Source organism: Trachymyrmex septentrionalis, unplaced genomic scaffold, assembly GCF_001594115.1.
Source record: "Trachymyrmex septentrionalis isolate Tsep2-gDNA-1 unplaced genomic scaffold, Tsep1.0 scaffold87, whole genome shotgun sequence".
NCBI lineage: Eukaryota > Metazoa > Arthropoda > Insecta > Hymenoptera > Formicidae > Trachymyrmex > Trachymyrmex septentrionalis.
In genome coordinates, this window is record NW_017306059.1 from 4,945,230 (window position 1) to 4,954,602 (window position 9,373).

Sequence of the window (9,373 nt, forward strand, 5' to 3'; positions counted from 1 at the left end):
CTTCATGGAAGAAATTAAATGTCAAAGAATTAATTACAGGTTATGTATATTATTTAAAAATTATTATTTTTAAAAATCTGCATACATGTACAATCATAAAGCGTATAGAAAACTATATAAATTTTACTTAAAACATTTTTTCATATATCTTATTGTTCCGAGGATAATTACTTACGCACATGAGCACGGATAACGTATGTATGGAAGCGTTTATAATTAATTCTCGAAAATGATAGATTGTAATATAATTTTATCATATATAATTGAATTTATAGAAAAAAATTATCTTCAATTTGGTGAAATAAAATTTGAAAAATTTGAGAAAATTGTGGATAGTGGGGGTATTTTGTTATAAACAAAAAAATAAAAAATTTTTTTTTCTTCACAACACTAAAGTACTTTTGAAACCGTACAACTTTTGTTTAAAAAATTTTTTTCCGTCTTTTATACTTTCGATAATATGCGGCTCGAAATAGAAATACTGTTTTTTTTTTTCAAAGGAGTATTTTAACATGAGTTAGCGCACGTATAAAGAAATATCTGCCTTTTCGATTTTTGTATTTAACAATATACTTCACGGAGAATAGAATCGATGCCGGACAGTTGGGCGACGTCCTTTGTAAGTATTCTATAAATTTATTCTTATCTATTTCTATATAATTGCTTTTAATTGTTCAAGAAATTACAAACTTACTTGAAGAACGTATAAAAATATGGATCTTTCCATGTGGTACATTCGTGGTACAAAAATATAAATACCTCATTTATATATACAAGTCATTTATACATCTATTTGTACAATTGTTTTTTCAATTATTCAAGAAGTTTAAATTTATTTACAGAAAGTATAAAAATATAGTTCTTCCGGATATACTATGATACTTTATAAAGTATAAAGACTCCAGTCATTCCTTTACACAATTTTATTGAAATGACATATATATAGGTATAACATCTGCAATGTATTATTTCAAGCCGATGACCGCTCTCGCCGCTGCTCTCGCGTCTATATACATTTTAACAAAACGTCGTAGGTAGGTACATGTATCGAATAACACGGGGTTGAGGAACCGTACTATTTCTTTTATCGATTGGATCCCTCCCAAAGGGTTGTCCATAGGATCTACCTCTCCTTAATATTTCAGCAAGCATACAGCTGTTGTCTTCGCAAACTCGAGAAAACCCGTAGCTGTCCCTTACGTGCTCTCTTACATATCTCCGACGAAAGTGGTTGCACAGTTGTGACGAGAAATAAGGAACTCGGCTCTCACTCACGTGGCGATGTCATCCGTTTTGGAAACGCGCGGCGTGCAACTGTTATTAATTCAACGAGTGTTAAGGGGACCGACGGACCAACCACAGAGAAAGCCGGAATACCTATTAGCCATCGGTTATTCATGTCAAAAGTTCGTCGCAAAACAGCATGCCGCAACTGCCTCGATGAAAACGACATTGCAATGCTAAAACGCGTGATCATGCAACCAGCAGGAAAAAATATTGATATTACGGGAGGGAGACTAATTCTAGATAAAATAAGCGATCATTGTATTATTGTTGTATTTACAATGTTTAAAGAATATGCAAAAGCATTTGGAGAACATTGGATATCAACTATTGAATTTTATTTTTTAATTTTATTTTCGCTGAGAATCACATTTGGTTGAATCAACTAATCTCTTGTTTGGATATAAGTAAGAAAATCCCTAATTAATGCAATAAAATAATTTAGTTAAAGCAAACAGTTTCATTATTGTGACATTTTATTTGTTTCTGATACACAAATAAAATTGTAAAATAACCAAATTTTTCAATTAAATTATTTTATTACATAAAAAAATAAAGAATTTATTTGCCTATATCCAAACAAGAAAATTAGTTGATTCAGTCAAATGAAATTCTCAGTGTAAAATAATATCCTTTTTTAAAGGAAAAATAGAATAGTAAGAAAAAATAATGAAATTTTTTAAAGAAAGATAACTAACTAAGAATAATAAAAATGCATCTATCTGACTCTTTTTGTCTTCTTTGTCTAATTTTTACCAATACACGAAGAAAAAAAAATATTTTACAAAGTAGGAGCAAATGTTATTCGTCTTTCACCACTCGCGCGACTGTACGCGCGTAGCGAATTTTCCTGAGACAAGATCGAACAAAGAGAAATGGTCCGATCTAGGAACACGTGCATGGTGACGTTAGTTATAATGCATGAGCGTCGAGGTAATAGAATACTCAAATATGCAAAGCGGCGACCAATGCTCTGGGAAAGTAAGTCGCTTAACCCTTCAAGAGACTTTTACTTCCGTCTTTACATGTCGGCATCTGTATCCAAGTTTAGAGTCCAATATTTTCATCAAATATTTCACAACGAGAAAAAATTCAGAGAACAGAAAAAACAGAGAACGTGAATAATATAAATTAAACAATAAAAAAGACATCCGTCAAAATTTATTCAATTTTCGATATCATCTGACCAAATGCACATGATAATGTACCAAATTTTGTTAACATGGTTTCATTACAATCAGATTTAAAGAGGTTAAAAACGTCTCCTTTTTAATTAATCTTCCGTCAAAAATATATTTCTTAAATAATGCCAGGCTCTGGTTTAATTTTCTTAATTGCGTAATAACGTTATTTCGACGTCATGACAATGCGATCGTCGCATCGTCGCAACGTTCGCATCGTCGTAAAAATGAAAGTCCTCTTTTCACTCGGCGCACAATGGCCTTATTCGCGAAACGCCCTCCATCAGAAGAAACAAAGGCCTTGCTTTGAGACCAAACTTTCATCATCCTCAAGGGCACGCTTTGCAATTTGCAGCGACTTGTCGCGCGGTAGAAACTCTCTTAAGCTAAACTTTTCTCTATAAGACTTAGCGAAAAAGAACAACTATTCTCTCCGCTCCGTGGCATTACGGGAGTGGAATGAAGATCCCAATTCCCGAAAGCACTCCGCGCGATACGTTCTCAGATTTCGACACACTCGGAATCGGAACCCGGTCTTGCGATAGGTGCGGATTCGCTCGCGCTTGCAGAAGAGACGCGACGTCTTGCGACGGAGGGAGGAGTGCGGATGGCGATGGAAGCGAAGGAGCGCGATTCTCGAGAGGATACTCTCGGAGGATTTTCCGGCGTCAGAGGTAGGAAGTCCCGTCGGGCTTTTCACAACGAGAGGTCCTCACAATACGTCGTTACGAGGCGGCTAACCCTCCCCCAGCCGAGGGCCCGTCGAGTGGATAATCGTTTTAGGGAGGGCACCACAGCCACGGTCCTAGCATTACCGCCTTTGTGGATGATGTTTGAACGCCGCCGGCACTCGGGCAATCAGGTCGATTCACAATCAGTGCACTTTCCGCACCGCGACCGATCGCCGACATCCCTGCATAAGGGAAATCGCCTCTTCCGCGCACTCGAGCACTCTCGCGCTCGCAACAAGATACGAGGTATAAATACTGCAGGTTTCAGCTCTTTTCTCTTTAATAAATCTTGGGAAACGTCTAGCGTCCAAAAATTTCGACCTCATTCATTTCGCGAATATTACTTCTCTTCCTCCTTTCGTATTTCGATAAAATAAATATATCGTATTACAAAATTGACGCATGTTGAAGAAATCTTAATTGTACAGGATTTGCCGTAAACATTATTAATAAACAATTGAAGATATGACAAACTGTGCGAGAACAGCTCAAGGCACTATCCGAAATAGATCCAGACAAAGCACATTTGCAAGTGATGATTAATTCATCGGTTCATGAATTAAAATGTTCACGATCTCCATTGTAACGGTAAATGTATCTTCATCCATTGACGAAGCAGTATTCGACGCGCGATGTCGTTATATACACGAGAGGAAGCTGTGCGAATAGAGTTAATTTCGCAAACTGCAAAAAAAAAAAATACACAATAGCTGTAGCCGCAGTCGTTGAGAGAATTCCGAATGAGCCAGTAAATCATTCGTTTCTATCATAAAATCTTTATTTTGCTCACTTTAACAGTTTTATTTCAGTAAAATAATTCGTACATCATATGCAAAATGCGAACATTTCATAATTTAAGTTTCATTTTCTTGAAAAACTATTTTTTTCTCCATAAATAAAAAATCAAATAAAAAATTTACAAGTTATTAATTTTAAAAAACTTCTTTTTTGAAATAAAACTTTTCTCTTCCTATTTCAATAATATCATATTATTCGAATAATATAATTTAATAAAAAAAAAAAAATAATAATTCATCCATGTAACGCTAAATGAATGTATTACGAGTCCAACATAATATGAACGAAACTTTGTGCAACTTTTGCATTACGCAATGTGAGCGAAGCTAATTTATTATAACGGGTACCACCAAGATCTATACATACAATCTCTGGGATTAGGGACCGCGTTTGCTTACTACGAAATGTATGTATATACGTGTCAGAATAGAAGTACGAGACTTTAGTTGAATATACAGATTTGTGCCGTGCGGTCCAACGAGAAAACTGGAAGCCACGAGAAATTCGGTTCTTCGCTCACACGAGTCGCACGATCGTCCAATTACCTCGTATACAGCATTTACATAACGTATACAAACCTATCGCCCGACGCCGAAACCGTGACAACGCTCAATGTCGCCACCCTCACATCGACGGCCTCACGGCAACCGAAGTAATTACAGACGCGTTTCAGGGAGCACCAACTGAATACAGAAATTATGCAGATGGCGTAATAATATTCGCCACACGTTTGCTCGGGTCAATATTGAACTAAGCTTCCTCGTAATTCCTCACGAAAGACGCCACTGCGCGATTCACCGCTGGCAAAAACTCATTCTATGATGCGTGACCCTTAAATTTTTGCCCGTTACTAATGAAACTGCTTAAAATATCCATTTGGATATACATATATATATATATATATATCTGCTAGCCGTCGCTCGACATGGATTCGCGAAAACCGTTTCTCTACATTTTGCAATTATAATACTGCGCCTCTGACGGACCATATTCGTCCCCTGTGAATAAATCAACTGTTATTGTTGATCATGTCGAAGTCAGATATTGCAATCTTATTGCTCTTATTGAGATGATTAATTTATGATCTTAATTCAACGTGCTATATGTGACATTTAATTTCGAAAGAAATTTCGAATCTATAATAAAACTAAATTGAACATTAACTGATATTTTTCGAATTTTGCATTGAATATTAACTCGATGTTACAGAAGAGCCGATTAAATTCATAATGTCAAATTATACTCCAGTATTTTTAATTACACTCCAATTGGAGTTATCTTTAAGTTATTTCTATAAGTCGCCACATTATTTCTACTCGCTCAATAATTTTGTCAATTTACCAAAAAAAAAAAAAAAAAAAAATTTTCACTTTTCGTGACAAATTATTATTAACTAAAATTATTAACAAACTATTATTTTTAACTAAAAAGAATGAGTTACCATTGCTCCTTTGATATCTTTAGTATCTGCAGAGATGCTAAAAGGCTAAAAAAAAGTAATTATTACAGAGATTAAACATCATAATCACAGAAATGCTTAATCATGCGTTCAAGTTTGCGCACGTACACGCTTTGTGCGCATTGCATTTTGCCCGATGATTTCCGATCTCGAGGCATTTGCAGGTTCGCTGAGTCCGCGGGGTGGAGATACATTATCCGTTCCAGCTCGCGTGAGAGGAAGCGACCGGAGAATGCAGGATCCCGCACCTTCTCGCGACGCTCTCGAGCGTCGGTGGAGTGGCGCTTTGCGGATCGGCCGCGTGGTGAATCGTGTCATAAATCAGCCGTTACCGAGTCAATTGAGACGTCGCGAGCACTCTTTGTGTTCCGAGTCCGCGCCATTGGTGGCTTTTTGTCAAGCACGACGAACTCGTCGGGGACGAGTGAGAAAGAGTGGAAAGGGTCGGCGCGGGTGCCCCGCGCGGTCGTTAAACGCAGCCGTACTCGAGTACCAAAGTAACGATATGCTAAAAGGGCGAGGGGTTGGAGGACGGAGGCGAGATGGCGAGATGGCGAGATGGCCTCGTCGTTCTTCCCCGATCGTGCGCGCGCGATGATATACGGCTCGATATGTCCTCTCTCTCTCTCTCATCCACACTCTTTTGTTACTTCCCTCCTTCCGCACACTCTCTTGCGAGAGTTCCAAAGCTGCCTTTTCGACATCCGCCCGTTCTTCCGTGCCGTCCGTACTCGTATCGTAACGACGTACAGCCGCCGGGAAAGTGGTCCTCCGCGGTGAATTACGCTGAAACTTCCGTTCCACCGAGATATACAGTTTCCGACATAATCACCTGTTCCACCAATTCCACCAAGAGACAGAGGCAGTCGAAAGGGCATGCACATTCGAGAAAATATAATCGCTGCGTACCGTTGCATCGGGCATGTGGTGCAAGCGTTTATCCGCAGCTTCCGCTATTCCACGTGGCAGTGACCATACGCCGCCAGATCCAGATGCACTCGCGAAGATGTAATTACATGCGTACGTTACTCCCTTCCTCTCTTTGGGTTCCTCACTTATAGTTACTACTAAAATGAGCTATTAAAGTATTGCTGTTTATTATATATCTATCTCGTTTTTTGCTAATCTTCATAAATTAGAAATCTCTCTTTTTCAAGACTATAGCTTAATTTTCATTCTTTAGAATGAGATTCCATTCCAAAGAATTTCAAGGGTTCATTATTAGTCAGAAGACGGATGCGCTATATGTGCGATTGCGTATCTCGATGAATTTTTACAAACGCTCGAATGCAAATTCAGCCGAGTTAAAACATCACATTCCGACTTATTAGAAAGTCCATTTTAAACCTATCGATAGATAATTCAATTATAGATTCTAAATCGATAGTTTACAATAGATTTTCCGAAGTCATTTGGAAAATATTATTGAAGTAACAGTTTTTTCGCAGCGGAGAAAAATTTATTTTTCTTTTAAAATTTAGAAGAAAAATACATTTTTTTCCACTGTGTAAACTGTTACCGAATATTTTAGAAGAAAAATAAATCTCGCTGTGGAACAGTTACTCGAATAATTTTTCAAGTCACGTTACACGTGAAGTGTAACGAAGGTACTTTAATCCCTCGTCTCGTAATAATTGTATCGAAAGTAAATTAATAACGCGATCCTACTTGGTCGAAATTCATAATCAGGCCGGGAATACAATTGTAAGTTTCGCAGTGCCGAGCCGTTGTTTCAACATCGATGTTAGTTCGCGCGCGCGGGGAGCTATCAGTGTTACGCCATTAAAAGTTGCAGCATTAGTGGGCGCTAGTTCCTCTAACTCGTTGAGCATTATGATTATACCGCGAAAGTTCCAAACATTATATCACTGCACAAATACGATATTTATCAAAGTAGTTTGCGCGGAAAAGTGACTTTCTTCTCGTCGAGTTATATTCCGGCGAAACTTCTTCCATCGAAAGTAGCGATCGTGTTAAGCGCCGGCGATCGTGCTCAGCGGGCTTGTTCAACTAAGTTTTATTGACGCCTGGAATTTGTTCGGCTGTCGTCGCGACAGTGGGTCTTGGCGATGATCAGTGACGAATGAAACGTCCAAAACGGCGTCAATTGCCGAGCAATCTTTCCTTTTCCCATCAAGGCGTACGAATAAGCTCGTACGCCTTTAGAATATTTGAAAAATGGTGTAGCCGGTGTATGCAGTCAGTGAACGAGATACTTTTCCAACACATTGATGTTAGGTTGTCGCCTCCGATATGGTCGCATCGGCGCATATGAAAGCGAATCACGTCGGGACGTTAAAGAAATCAGTTTTACCTCTCGGATTTTCTTCCTCGCGTAGGTTGTCTGTAAAGTTTGAATGGTGCGGGAGAGTATCAGGTGGAATTTAATCATATAAATGGACGAGCGTCCGATCCAAACTCAGGCCGATACGAAAAAATAAAAGTTTTACGCACGCGGCATCTCGTCCCGTCCGAAGAGGGAGAGGAAATCCCCTCGGAATTTTTTCCGATCGAATTAGCCTCGGTAAAACTTTATTTCGCAGTGCTCGCGAGCCTTCTCTCCCCTTCTTCGTTGGGTCTATTTTTTTTTAATTTGCTGACAAAACGCATTCGACCGACGGAACTACTCCCCCCCCACCCCCATGTTTATTCAAGGAGGTTTTTACGTGGTTTAAAGACAAACGCCGAGAGAACCACCATTATGAAGTGAGAAGAAAAAGAAGATACTAACTGAAAGCTATTTTCTTCTATTTCATGTTTATTTCATAAACGTTCAAAAGTGTGAAAATAAATGTTACGTGCACAAGTGCGATTATGCAGATATAGACGTCTACAGCGAGATTTTTTTGTCCAGCATTGTTATACATTTTTTTAAATGCCAAAACGTTTCTATAATAATGTAATTTTCCATGTCGTTTCCGATACTATTGAAACATCGATCTCAATTCCTCCGTGGCTGAACTGAAAGTATCTGAAAGCACTGCGAATCGTGAGAACGTGGCGAGAAAACAATCGTGCGACTTTTGTTTCGTTTTGCCGTCACGTTCGTGGACTTGGCGTGCCATCGCGTCGCGGATACTAATCGAACGTAAAAGAGAGGAACTAAAGTCGGCCGCAGGATCGACGTTGCCGGATTTTTCCAGGGTTTGAGCCCGAGGGTAGCTCCCCAGCTCTTCGAAAGAACAATTAGTATTGTCGAACGAATCAGATCTCCCGTGCGATGTGCTGCTTCGAACATAGTTATTCTGGAATTTTTCAGGATAGAGCCAATCGTAGAACCTGCTTTATTGACACCTGTGCCCTCGAAGTTCTCGACAAGACTTTCTATGCTGGAATAGCGGCCATCGAATTTTCGTAGCTACAGTGATATTAAGAATAAATTGACTTCATTTGTTAGGGCTTCTGCTCATTCACCACTATTATTTCAGATTGTGGCGTCAAAAGCGAAAAAACAAACAATAAAAATTCTTGCAAATAGAAATATTTTTCAATAAAACACAACCTTTGCAATCGATAAAATCGACACTGTCTTCTTATTTCGGAGAGAAATTAAATTATATTTATATTTTTATACGTTGTTAATTTGAGACAGTTTGTCATAATTATGAACGTAGCTAATTTTATTTTTTTTATTATGCACTTCCAGACATTAATTATTTATTAGTTGACAATATAAAAGGAGAGTTTTCGGTATATTTTACGATTTTATTGATTAAAAGTGTTATTTTATTTCTATTTAATAAATATATTTTGCAAGAATTTTTATTATGCATTTTCTCGCTTCTGATATCATAATCTAAGATAAACAGCCAAGAGTCTTAAGCATATTTTTTTGTACTTAGATTTAACTGTTGAATTTTTATATTACATCACACAACGTTTTTATTTTTAAACATAACTCTTTACGTCGAATATACTTT